The sequence below is a fragment of the Choristoneura fumiferana genome, chromosome 9 (genome assembly GCF_025370935.1).
Source record: "Choristoneura fumiferana chromosome 9, NRCan_CFum_1, whole genome shotgun sequence".
Taxonomy (NCBI): Eukaryota; Metazoa; Arthropoda; class Insecta; order Lepidoptera; family Tortricidae; genus Choristoneura; species Choristoneura fumiferana.
This window is the reverse complement of record NC_133480.1, coordinates 16,337,926-16,351,803: the sequence shown is the minus strand read 5'-3', so window position 1 is coordinate 16,351,803 and position 13,878 is coordinate 16,337,926. Positions and strand designations below refer to the sequence as shown.

General features: G+C 37.0%; 1 protein-coding gene and 1 long non-coding RNA gene across 2 annotated transcripts in view; both read left to right on the top strand.

Annotated features, from left to right (window-relative positions):
- Positions 1–13,878, top strand: part of LOC141431439 (glucose dehydrogenase [FAD, quinone]-like) — a 120,580-nt gene that overhangs the window by 8,918 nt on the left and 97,784 nt on the right. The gene's annotated exons all lie outside the window — the stretch shown is intronic.
- On the top strand, positions 476–12,351 carry LOC141431426 (uncharacterized). Its single transcript, XR_012451721.1, has 3 exons — positions 476–1,431; positions 4,132–4,432; positions 9,877–12,351. It is a non-coding gene; the product is annotated as an uncharacterized lncRNA (long non-coding RNA).

Here is a 13,878-nt window from a genome sequence, read left to right as displayed (position 1 = left end):
AACCAATCAAAAAAACCCAAACACACCATAACTAGTTTGTTTAAAAGCAATCATGGCAACAAAGTTTATTTTTCTGCGCTTTAATGACGCTGCTAATTCTCCAAAGACTACGTCAATTTTATAAGAGATTAGTTTAGTTTCTAAACTTTTTCCACCGATGCGAATAAATTTGTTTTCAAATAGGATGTTACGTAAATTCATCTTTAAGCCCTTGGGCATTAATGAATTACTTAAGATCAATAAAATGCATCGTTCTAAGGGGGTTGCTCTTCCATACAAACCTACGGACACCCCGCATAGCTTCCACGGACATGTTTTCTTAGAGGATTTTTTGAGAATAGTAAATTATGGATATGCTCTTCAAGCAAAATCCAAAAAAAAGTAACTTTATTGCATCAAAAGTGCAGCGTGATGCAGTAAATTTTGATGCATTTTACCATTGTATGAGTACAACTGACAGTGTTCGCAGCGAGCATGTAGTGACATCTTATATGGGTGCGTGAGTCAATGTCACAAAATCAAACTATTGTAAATAGGTATCGACTATTTCGTGTGGTCACGTGACCATCACCTTTGGCTCAGATAATACGACAACTAAATGAAGAAAGCATGAGATCACTGAGAGATCAAGTTCAAGTTTCTGAGTCTAGTATTTACTTTTTTTGTTTTTAAATCTGTTATTTTCGGAAGTTGAAACGCCTAAACTATTATTTCTGATTAATGCAAGGACACAAACTGTAAGTAAGACGAAAAATAGGTAAGTTACTTTTAAAATTGTCATTTAAAATAATAATTATTTAAGTAACAGACCCAGTCCTCGGCAAAAATTATAACATTGCATACTTTACATACATTATAATGCGGTGCTTCGATCTAGGACAAGTGGTTTAAATTCAACTTACAAATTCTGAACAGATATTAGTTATTTACTCTTACGTAGACAGTAGCGCCACTAATTTATATAAAGCATATTTATTCTCACAATAAAAGGTGCTAGGTGTAATCACTAAACTAATTAGTTAAAAAATAAGGTCTACATTCAACATACATTGCATGTGTATGTATTAATATCAAGTTTTACAGTGAGGCTCAAATAAATTCCTACATATCACGGCATTTTTACGGCCGCTAAATCTAGGCTCGGTGAATAAAAAGGTTTTCACAATCGAAGTAGTTTTCGTACCTTTTTTATTATTATAACTGGCTAGATAAGTAAAATTTAAACGTCATTATAATACATTTTTGTCACAACGTCAAGTCAATGAGATTGATATTCAAAAGCAATTATGTTTGAATAATTATGGTTTGAACACAAATCAAGAAGTCAAAAAGTTGGCGGACGAGAGGAAATTAGCAAGAGTGCAACTCTTAAACTATTTATGTATGTACGATTCGATGATGAAAAGAATACCTATGTAATTGGATACACGGGTATGTTTATTTTATCATTTTTGTCAGAAACATTAATATTTGTTACAAGAACACCAGAGGCAGGGCTGTAAGAATTTCATTCCTACTGGGTGGCCAAAGTATGGCTTATCGTGTGTACCAAACTTGTGGTCTGCAGCAACCTACTACGAAAACATACCAAATTTCCCTAACTCTTAGTAGCGTCGTGAACATTTCACTCCATAGAAGTAAGTCGCTTCCCACCGTCTGTCTGCATATGTACGAGTATGTACTGTATGTACTCTATTATGAAGTGATTCAAGATTTTTTATTTTATTTATAAGTGTGAGAAACGGCAGGGGTTATGGTTTTGGAGCGTATGTATGGTCATTTCTTTCGCACAAGGCCTTGATGCATCTTAGCAACAAGACAAGAGCAGAGACAAGAAAATAAGTCTTTGTTAGGAGTGACACAGGTGTTAATTTTATGCGTATGTTAGTCTGTCTGTGTATCTTTCCGTCGGCCCATCCGTCCGTCCGTCTGTCGATCCGTCCATCTGTCTGTCCGTCTTTCTGTCTGTCTGTGTTTCGAAGTGAACACTACATCATTATTGTCCAGTGATGACATATGGATCCGAGACGTGGTGCTTTACTTTAGGCCTTATAAATAGGCTCAGAGTTGCTCAGCGAGCTATGGAGAGAGCTATGCTTGGGGTTTCTCTACGGGACCGAATCAGAAATGAGGAGATACGTAGAAGAACAAGGGTCACCGACATAGCCAAGCGAATCAGCTCGTTGAAGTGGCAATGGGCGGGCTATATAGCACGGAGAGCGGATGGCCGTTGGGGCCGAAAAGTTCTCGAGTGGAGGCCGCGGATCGGCAAGCGCAGCGTAGGACGTCCACCAACAAGATGGACGGATGACCTGGTTAAAGCCGCAGGTTCGCGGTGGATGCAGGCTGCTGCCAGTTGAAGCAACTGGAGGTCTGTGGGTGAGGCCTATGTCCAACAGTGGACGTCCTACGGCTGAGATGATGATGATGATGATGGTGAATAAAGTTGTACCAACTGTACTTTAGTCGAAAATTTTACTATGACCTTTAAAATTTATAAGTATTTTATTGATAATTAGAAGCAGAGTCTTGAGAAATAGCTCATGTTAGGAGATAAAGAGATCAGAAGAGGTATCGTTAGATTTGTCTCTGTTAGGAGTGACACAGGTTGTTAATTTTATGCGTATGTGAGTCTGTCTGTGTACCTTTCCGTCGGCTCATCCGTCCGTCCGTCTGTTGATCTGTCCATCTGTCTGTCCGTCTGTCTGTCTGTCTGTGTTTCGAAGTGAACATTACATCATTGTCCTATTTTTTTAATTATTGTTTACCAACGCACACACCAAACCTTTTATCCTAAAAAGCTGAAATTTAAGATAAGGAAAAAATGGGATTTATTATGTAGGTACCTACATAAAATTCTACTGGTTCGTAACTATTATTTAGTTTTTAGGGTTCCGTACCTAAAAAGTGCCAACGGAACCCTATTTCTGAGACTCCGCTGTCTGTCTGTCTGTCTGTCCGTCCGTCTGTCACAGGGCTCTATCTCTTGAGTCGTAATAGTTAGACACTTGAAATTTTTACAGATTATGTATTACTGTGGCCGCTATAACAACAAATACTCAAACCAGAATAAAACAAATATTTAAGTTTTTTTTTTGCTAATGTCTAATGTTGTATAGATAATGGTACGGAACACTTCGTGCGCGAATCCGACTCGCACTTGGCCAGTTTATTTTTAATACCCAGGGTATTCAATGTTATATATTTAATTTTACAACTCTATCTCCATATCACTAATCTCTGTAAATTTTACATGCAGGCAGAAAGGAATAGCAAAAATCTAAATTCAATATCAGGATATTTTGAAAAAGATAAGTATTGTTCACAAACCGATCTTAATGACGATGATGATGATGATGATGGTCGTATGTCATCGCTGCCGAATTCTAACTTTATTCAATGAAAGACATGGAGAAACTTTGTCACAAAGACATAGTTCAGATAATTTGATATTACGCTGTCCGTCCGTCTATTTCTATAGGATTACTTAAAACTGAAGCAAACTGAAGTGGCAGTGGGCCGGCCATATCAGCCGAAGAACCGATAACTGCTAAGGTAAACGAGTAAAAGCCTAGCGTGGCGAGGGACGCCCTCAGACTAGGTGGAGCGATGATCTTCACTGGGTAGCTGACAGTAACTGGATGAGAGTGGCCGAGGGTCGTGCTCAGTGGCGTGCAATTGGAGACGCCTATGTCCAGTAGTGGGCTAAGATAGGCCGATGATGATGATGATGATGATGATGACTTAAAATAAGACAATAATCCCACTCATATTATAAATGCGAAAGTTTGTTAGTCTGTTTGTTTAATTCTTTATTACCTTTTCACGTCTAATTCGTTGAACCGATTAGGATGAAATTTGGGATACAGATAGTTTGAGTCCCGTAGAAAAACATAGGGTAGTTTTTTTTTAATCGCAATATTCCCGCGGAATAGCTATAAACGAATTCTACGCTGACAGAGTTGCGTGCAACAGTATGTAGGTACATTAGGGGATTTACCTACTGATAGTCTGATTTACGTCCTTATGCTGTAACTAAAAAGCATCGGTCACTTTATTCGTACACCTAGGTATCTTATAGTCTGTCTGCTAATACTATTTCTGTATTTATTAATACACAATTCCTTTCAGATTCAATGCTAACTAACTGCATATAACTTTGCCTGGAATCATTATATTGCTGAAGTAGCCTAGGTGCTGTCATGCAATATTCAAGGTGAAGAAAAGAAGAAACGTTGAATGTTGATATGCAAGAAATTAAGGAATATCTGACTGATTAACTATGTTTGATTTACTTATTAACGCTGTGTTATAAAGTTTGTTCTAAATAAATATGATGTACACAACGAAATAAAGTCTTCGTAGGCATCTTTCTTTTAGCGTTCCGTGGGTGGAATTTTAGTGGAGCTTCTAAAAACAAGAATACCAACAGGTATGTAGTTTTTATTTTTTGACCATCAGTGGTGTAGCGGTATAGCAAGCGGTACGGATTACCGAGGACCTGGGTTCGATTCCCAGTGATGGTCTTATTTTTCTGTTTTTTCTGTGCATCTATATTTCAGTTTGTATTTTCAATTTAGGTTTTACGGGATGACCGTGAAAGTAAAAATTTGGAATTAAAATAAAAAATACAAAAAGATTCCAAAAACCAATCTTAAGTTTTTATTTGTCGAATGAAACTACAGTAATATCAGATGATGAGATAATAGGGGTACATATATATAAAGTACTATAAAACCGTACAACTTTGACCTTTGAGATAACTTTGCCCAAGTTGTCATTTTTTAAAATATCTGAAATAAAACAAAATTGACTGATTTGTGACCACTTTGTGACATGCACATTTCTAAATCATTTTTGTATATTTTTTTCCCTGTTGTCACGAATAAATCTTTTCTTTTCCCTTTATATCGGAATATTTCTTTATTCCTGACGGGAGTTGCTTCTCCTTTTTAGGGTTCCGTACCCAAAGGGTGCCAACGGGACCCTATTGCTGAGATTCTGCTGTCTGTCTGTGTGTTTGTCTGTCTGTCTTCTACTGGTTCGTAACTATTATTTAGTTTTTATGGTTAGGCCAACGGGACCCTATTGCTGAGACTCTGCTGTCTGTCTGTCTGTCTGTCTGTCTGTCCATCCGTCTGTCACAGGGCTTTATCTCTTGAGCTGTAATAGCTACCCGTGTGATGTCGGGTTAGAATTAGACCTCTCCATTTCTTCCGTGGATGTCGTAAGAGGCGACTGAGGACCGTAGGCCACAGGCTAGCAACCTGTCACTGTTGTACCGTTTTTGTCAAACTTAAAACCTAAAATTGCTAAAAGTGGCTCCGAAGCTGTAACGTTTCGTGTGCTTTGCCTACCCCGTTTAGGCATACATGTTTGTGTGTGCTAGACACTTGAAATGTTAACAGATTATGTAGGTATTACTGTGGCCTCCATAACAACAAATACAAATAATAAAGTAAGTAAAATTAAAAAATAAATGGAGTTGTCATACAAGAAACGTGTTTTTTTTCCAGCGTTTTTTGGTTACTAGGCGTAGCTAAAACTTATTAGTGAACTGTTTTAAAAACATTGTACGTACGGAACCCTTCGTATGTACGAGTCCGACTCGAACTTGACCTTTTTTATCCTGCCAAGGCCTTTTTGTTACAGCTTATATTTTAACTCCGCGGGAAAAATAAATATCAAGGGCAAAATTGGACGGTTTTATGGTACTAAAAAAATAGTCTTCTATTTATAACAGAAAACGAACGACCAATAATTGAAGGATTTTAAATTGTGTTTATATATGTAGGTAAATTATTTAATGGTGTTACATGACTGTCATGCAGCTCGTGAATTTGTTGCTCTGTATGTATGTGTGTTCTGGTGTTCTGAGTGACGATTAAATATTCACAGAACAAAAACAACCAAAATATGTTTATTTGTTAGGCCTTTACCATATGTAATTTGACTTTTTATGAAAGTGTAGTAGGGAGGATTACTGCATGACACACACACATGTGTCGCACAAACACAGTTGTCTTGCACTTGTGTTTGCGGAGTGGCAAAGGAAAACGTTGAAGTTATTAATATGACTCAATCAAATAAGTTTATACTTTATGACCTAGTCTCTCTCTATCACTTCGTGTTTGAACTTTTGTACAAAATTGATGATGATGAAAAATTATGATGATAGTGATGATGATGATGATGATAATTGATGGTAATGGTAATGATGATCGTGATGATGGTGATGATGATGAATATGACGATGGTTGATAGTGATGCGATGGTGATGAATATGGAGGTATATGATGATGGTGATGCTGATGATGATAATGATGATAGTGATGGTGACGACATGTCCCATTTTAAAAATACTAGTTAACTACGCCCAACACTGCCTCCAGCTCGCGTGCTGTTTGTGACGGTTTCCGAATTTTTTAATTTGGAACACGTGACTGTCCAGTAAGTAAGTATGAAATTCCATTACATATCAAGTGTACTTAATTTGTAATGGGATTTCATACTTACTTACTGGACAGTACGAGGTTACTTCCTGGACACTACTAGCCTAGTCTCTAGGATGCGTTACTTTCTACAACGTTTTTGATGATGATTAGATGATTGTTAGTCATTGTGATGATCATGGTGATGATAATGATGATAATGCAGATATGTATATGATGTATATGTGTATGATGATTAGATTAATGATGGTTGACGGTGACGATGATGATGATGACGATTGATGATGGTTGACGGTGATGATGATAATGATGACGATTGATGATTGTTGACAGTGGTGATGATGATGGTGATGATGCTGAAAACGATGATGATGATTAGGGCAGAACAAACATGACATGTACTTATGTAATATTTCTTCTGACATGTGTAATATTTGTAACACCTGTGTATGTTCCTGCGAAATAAATAATTTCATTTTATTTCATTTCATGATGGTGATGGTGTCGATGACGACGATGTATATGATGATGATGATGAAGATGGTTGATTGTGATCATTATGATGTAGTTGATGTAAATTATGTAGATGATTATATATATGAAGTAGATGATGATAATGATGATAATGCAGATATGTATATGATGATATTGATGATGATGACGATGATGATGATGTAAATTATGTAAATGATGATAATGATGTAGATGGTGATGACGCTGAAAACGATGATGATGATTGGGGCAGAACAAACATGACATGTACCTGTGTATTTCATTTCATTTCATTTCATTCATTTATTGCATATCACATTACAAACATAGATGGAATTATAAATAGGCAGGTATACATGTGACGCCCTGTTAGGACACAGCCAATATTAGAGGGCCAATTAACTATTTCATTTTATAAGTTGTTTTACATAAAATAAATCTATGGTTACAAATATCTGATATAAATATGTGTATGTTCCTGCGAAATAAATAATAAATTTTATTTCGTTTCATGATGGTGATGATTGTCGATGACGACGATGTAGATGATGTAGATGATAATATAGATGACGTAGATGATGATATATAGATGATGATGACAATGATGATGTAGATGATGAAAGTGATGTAAACGATGTTGATGATGAAGATGGTTGATTGTGATCATTATAACGTGTAAAAGTGCCCATTGCGGCCTATTTATTGAATAAATGATTTAAATTACAATTTTTAAATTTATGATGATGTAGATGATGATAATGATGATGATGCAGATATGTATATAATGTAGATAATGATAAAGATGATGATCACGATGATGATGTAGTGGATGTAGATAATTTAGGTGATAAAAATGATGTTGATGATGTTAATGATGGTTATGTAAAAGGCCCGCGTGCTTTTTTCAAAATTTTTAAGGAGCCCGTTACTGTCATATTACATATTTACTTACTGGACAGTACGAGGTTACTTCCTGGATCCTTAGCCTAGTCTCCGTGATGCGTTACTTTCTGCGACGTTTTTGATGTTGTATTGGCAACATTTCATACCATTTTTGACAAAAACATGTTTTCATATAAGTTATCGTAACCGAGGAATCTATAAGGATACTTCTAGTTCTTAGAAACTTGAATTTTAGTTTGCAGATAGCTCTTATGGCGCGAAGATTAGAAAAATCAAAAAATCGCCGGTTACGTTTAAGTTATGAAGAAATATAAATTTCATTTCATAGTATGTACCACACAAGTATATATCATAATCAACTTCGTGTCTTACTACCTGGCGGTGACATATTGTCACATGGAATTCAAACTCACATCAAAAAAATGTACGAAGAATTTACGAATTTGTGCGCTAGTTTAAAAAATATACTACCCGTAATAATAGTACTACTAATCACTACTAATAATAGTACTACCCGTAATAGTAGTACACCGGTAGTAATAAAGATACTTTCTGGCGGGCGCTATCTATTTTACTATGAAGCAGTCGAATTTTTTATAAGTAAAAAATCGGAATCCCAATCTGTCGGAATCCCAATGGGCACCTTATATAAGCGCTTTAGAACTTGAACGTTCATTTTTTTTTTAACTATAGCGTACAATTTCGTACATTTTTTCTGATTTACAAGAAATTTGAAAAGTCCGCCAGAAAGTACTTCAAACTAGTTGTTTTTTTTTGTTTTTTTTTATAGTCGGTTCCATTTTTTGCTAAAAAAATTTTTCATGTACAGTCACCAGCACCAATATCTGACACAATAAGCGTGCATAAATATCTGACACGACTCTATTTCTAGGGCCGGAAGGACCTGTCAGATATTTTTGCACGCTCCGCTGTGGTAGATATTAATGCTGGTGACTGTACCTACATTTTTTGATTTGAGTGAATTCCATGCGACACCATGTCACCGCCAGGAAGTATGACACTCAACTTCGAAGCTGTCTCACCCTGGAGATCGCATAGATCGATGTTTACTTGACATCTTATTCCGAAACTTATTTATTGTTTTGTCACTAGTAACGTGCTAGCACAAGTCTTTTCGCGATAGTTTTTAATCTTCTTCTGCGTGAAACATAAACATTGTAGTAGAAAAATAGTAGAATTATTATATGTTCATTTTTTTTAACAACCGAGTTAGTGTTATGCTCTATGTCACAGGATGACTAAATATTGACAATCGATATCGAGATTAATATCACTCATGTTTAGACTGCTCATGTCTAGCTTTAGATACATTCTTGACTGAGCCGGCCGCGATAACTGTAGTAGGTAGTATGGCGTTCTTTTTCGAGTGTCATTGCTACTGAACTGTCAGGTTGCCTTACAGAAGAAAAGGAAACTCGTGTAAAATGACATCGCATACAGATACCCAGAATCAAGAACCAAAATCAGAAGAATGGTATAAGTTCATATATTGATAAATATGTGTGACTATTATTACAAATTATATATTTTTAAGCTTCTGATACCTTGACTTTTGTATTTAGGACTATTGCATGGTAGGTGCACGCGGCTAGTAGCTAGTTTTATAAGATCTCCGCTTACAAATTGTATCTTTCGCGTCACTCCTTTCATTATAGTGGCATCATAATAATGTTTGATTTTGAGTTTGCATTATATTATAGGCTATGATTGGTTTTTTGGAGTCTTTTTGTATTTTTTATTTCAACTCCAAATTTGTTACTTTTACGGGTATCCCGTGAAACCATATCGAAAATACAAACTGAGACATGGATGCACAGAAAAACCAGAAAAAGAGACCAGGGCTGGGAATCGAACCCAGGTCTCAGCAATCCGTGCTGCGTGCTATAACCCCTACACCACCGCTGGACAGGAATCTAGACACGAATTTTTCCTATGCATACATATCTCAACGAAACAAATACGAAATGAAATAAATACTTGAATAATTGAGTGGTTTCGGTGTTACCAGGTTCCTTGACCCTTGATGCGTGGCTTTACTGGTGCGTCCATGAGGCACATGTGCCATATGACCAGTGATGTAAATAATGGAGTTGTTCTTTCGAAAAAATAATAAACTTTATTACATACATTATAATAATTATTTTTATTCTTGAACCACATTTAGATAAACAATGAAAATTGCTACGGGGATATTATATTACCTTATCATTACTATGGCGACGTGTCAAAAGAACGCTGCACATTGCTTCGGGACAGAGAACTTGTTAATTTGCGGAACCTCATATAAATTGACAACAATATTTTTTACTTTACTTCTGCGCTACGAACCGTGCCCGACAACTACGTCCATGTGAAATATCTATACAATAAGTTTACATACACGCCCGCTCTCTTTCTCTTCCATGTAAAACAATATTTTATTATGTATGTATAGTATATGTCACACAAGCTCGACTAGCTGTCACAAATACCTACTATATAACTATTATTAGGTATTGTGTGATATATATATTATTTAATGTAGGAGGAGGGGGTGGAGGAGGGCGTGTACTGCATGTTATTATATTATGTAGGAACGTATCACATAGATCTAACTGTGCCGCACGGTTGACAGCAGAGAAACCTAGGGCAAAATTAAATACTGTAGGTTCTAGATACTGACTAACAGTCAAGCTCAAAAAAATTTAATTGCTAGTGGTACGGTTGGCTTGTTGATTGACTGGACAGCGGGCATATTTAACTTGTATCACAAAGTTTATACCTTTTTTTTTGTTCTCAAAGTATTAGCTGAATCTAATGCCGACGTTGTTCACTAGCAGACCTGACCCCCTCCTGATCCTGATAATTATTCTCAAACGCTGTCTAATGCGACGTACTGCATTTTACTTACCCCAAAGAAAAGATTGTATGGTAGAACTGCAACTGTCACAGGCGGAACGGCAGTGATGGGCCTGGTAATTGCAGCCTGCTCGCGTGCTCGGACAGATGAGAGGAATAGAGCAACAAAATAATTAAAAGAAACTGGAATTAATCAAAATACCACGCACAGGACTTATCACGCTAACACACTCGAGTAATATTTACCTCGACGTTTCGGCAACATTACAGTGGCCGTGGTCACGAGTAGACTGAAGTGTGGGGTGTCAAGTCTGCCTAGCAGCGCGAGTCCTTCGAACTACCCGCACTTGGTCATTTTTATTTGTCACCCCACACTTCAGTCTACCCGTGACCACGGCCACTGTAATGTTGCCGAAACGTCGAGGTAAATATTACTCGTGTCTAAAAATATATTGTTTCCAAAATAGTTACTTGATTTATAATGCATAATAATTGGCATGATAATTGGGATATGAATTTACTGTACCAGCGGGAAAATTACAAATTAATTATACCCACTGCCCTGTCAACCAGACTAGTTAGCCGTAGATACTACAGGCAAAGAGCGATCAAAAAGTAGCAAAGTAAAGACATTCCCTTTTTACTCTTAGTATTTGAGGACATGTAAAACTATTTGAGCATTTCCAAATAAAGTTTGTACATTTGATTTGCGACTCCTATTTGTGATAAAAATTTGCAGGTTTGTAGAGTGAACGATATTGAGTCGTAATAACATAGTCTCTCAAAATGTCCCAATTGGTTTGTATGGAAATTTCCTTTTTTGTTACCAAAACTATGGATTTGCGGTAACAAAAAAGGAACTTTCCATACAAATTAATTGGGACATTTCGGGAGACTATCTACCTGCAAATTTTTACCCAAATCGGAGTCGCAAATCAAATGTACAAACTTTTTTAGAAATGCTCATTTTAGCACTGTAGCTTGCTGTGACAAAGTACCAAACTGTTCAGCTACCTATGAGCTTGACTGCTTCGAATTAGGTTTGATGCAACATCTGTCTCCGATGATGACGTGTCAGCTAAACTGAACGTGCCCGTAGTCTGCAAGTACGACGGATTATTTGCGGTAGTTCTAGTTCCTTCACAAGACCTTGAAGAAAGAACTGCGGGATTTTTCCGCCTTTGTACCTTTGCAAGAACTGAAGATGCTACTGCGAAAGGAACAAAGGCAAAAAAATAAACGCGTCTTGTAAAGGAACTAATGCAAAAAAACGCAATAGTTCCATCGCACGAACATCCAAAGGAAACACTGCCAATAATCCAGTACGCACGACTACAAACCTGCTGGATCGGAAAAAAATCCTAGCAGATAATACTTACAATAGGTAGTTATATGATACGAATCGACAACTGTTTTCGACTCGAAGGTAACAAAGGGAGTGTAGATGATTTTGGAACTGCTCGTAGTCTTCTGCTGATTGTGCCAAATCATCGGTTATGATATCCTAACAAAATCAATTTATAGAGATAAGTAGGTACAAAATTAGCACGGGATAATTTTTACCGCAATTTGATCGGCGCAAGTTATCGGCGAGTGGGTGAACTTTTGCTGTTATGTAAGTATTTCGTAAGTATTTATTTATACCTATAAAGGCAAAACATGGCCTAAAAATGCATGAGATTTGGCAAACGTATTCCTTGAGGATCGCAGAGGTGCAAGAAGTTTTTTTTTTAATTCGAATACCTACACTACAGAGTAGATTTTTTTCTTCAGCGGGAGCGAAGCCGCGGGATTAAGCTAGTAATTATATATACGAACTGAGAAATCCAGATGCAGAAGCCTAGATAAACTCTTCGTCAACTCTTTTCATGGTTAGCAACTTATTAATAATTGATATTAGCAGCTTATGATTACTAATTCTCTACCAAAAGTCTTACCACAGAAATTGAGTGATGATGATGATGATAATTAGGATAGTAAACTCTGTATGGATTTTATTACCTCTTTTGATAGAAAGAGCTTACACGAAGCACTGTTCATAAAATATTAGGTATGTCTAAAGGCACTGTTACACATGCTCGTTACTGGACTGAAGCAAACGCGTTCACACTTGCTTATTACCTTTCCCCCTTCCACCCCGTCTCGAGCTTGCCACTAATAAGCATGCTCGATAGTAGCATGCTTTCTTGCTACTAAAGAGCATGTGTCACAGTGTCTTAAGGGCCTTTGGCTTTACGGATGCCCTTGATAAACTTGATTGCCTGTGCATTCCTGTGCGTGTCGTACAAGATGACTAAGAGCCCTGGTGGCAGCGCTCTCTATTGCCAACTACGAATTCCAAACTCCAGCTCTGCGGCGTGGAAGGTAAGGACAAACCACCGCACTATTTTCCCAAGAAACTCGTCCTGTAGATTTGCTACCGATTTTCAACCGACGACCATGACCACTTTAGCAAGAGTAGTAACTACGAAAAGTAACTATAAATATAACCTGAATAATAGCAAGACCATCAACCAAGACAAGAAACCGTGGTCAGAATCTCGGTAATTTCTCAATTTATCGTACACATATTATGACCACTTGAAAGGCGTTTGGCTCGTATTATAATATGCGAACAGTTATCCAAGACCCTGCTTCTAATTATCAATAAAATACTTATAGATTTTATAGGTCGTAGTAAAATTTTCGAGTAAAGTACAGTTAGTACAAAATTTCGTGACTCGATAAAAAATGTGAATATTACTCGAAGGAGTACCCCGATCGGGTAGCTAAGTGTCGCAATAGACTTTCGCTAGCTGGCGCTGTCTATTTGAGTGTGTGCGTGAGCTCCTAGTGTCCGTATACGGCCGCAATTGACGTTCAAAGTAAAGCACCTCGTTTGCGGCTTTGGCGGAATATTTCATTTCGAGTGTGGGGTCAAAAAATCGGTTACGCTTAGATACTCCCGCCATTAGTTTTTGGTGAAATAATTCTTCATAATTTACGAAAAAACCTGAAAAAAGGAACTATTGATAACAGCGCCATCTAACGGGACATTGCTCATGAGCTAACCAGGAGCAAACCCTTAAATAGAAGATAAGATCTTCTTTTAATTATGATCTGACTTGACTGGATGACATAAGTTATTAAATGATTGCCATTGTGTTTGTGAGTTTTGGCAACGTGTAGTTAT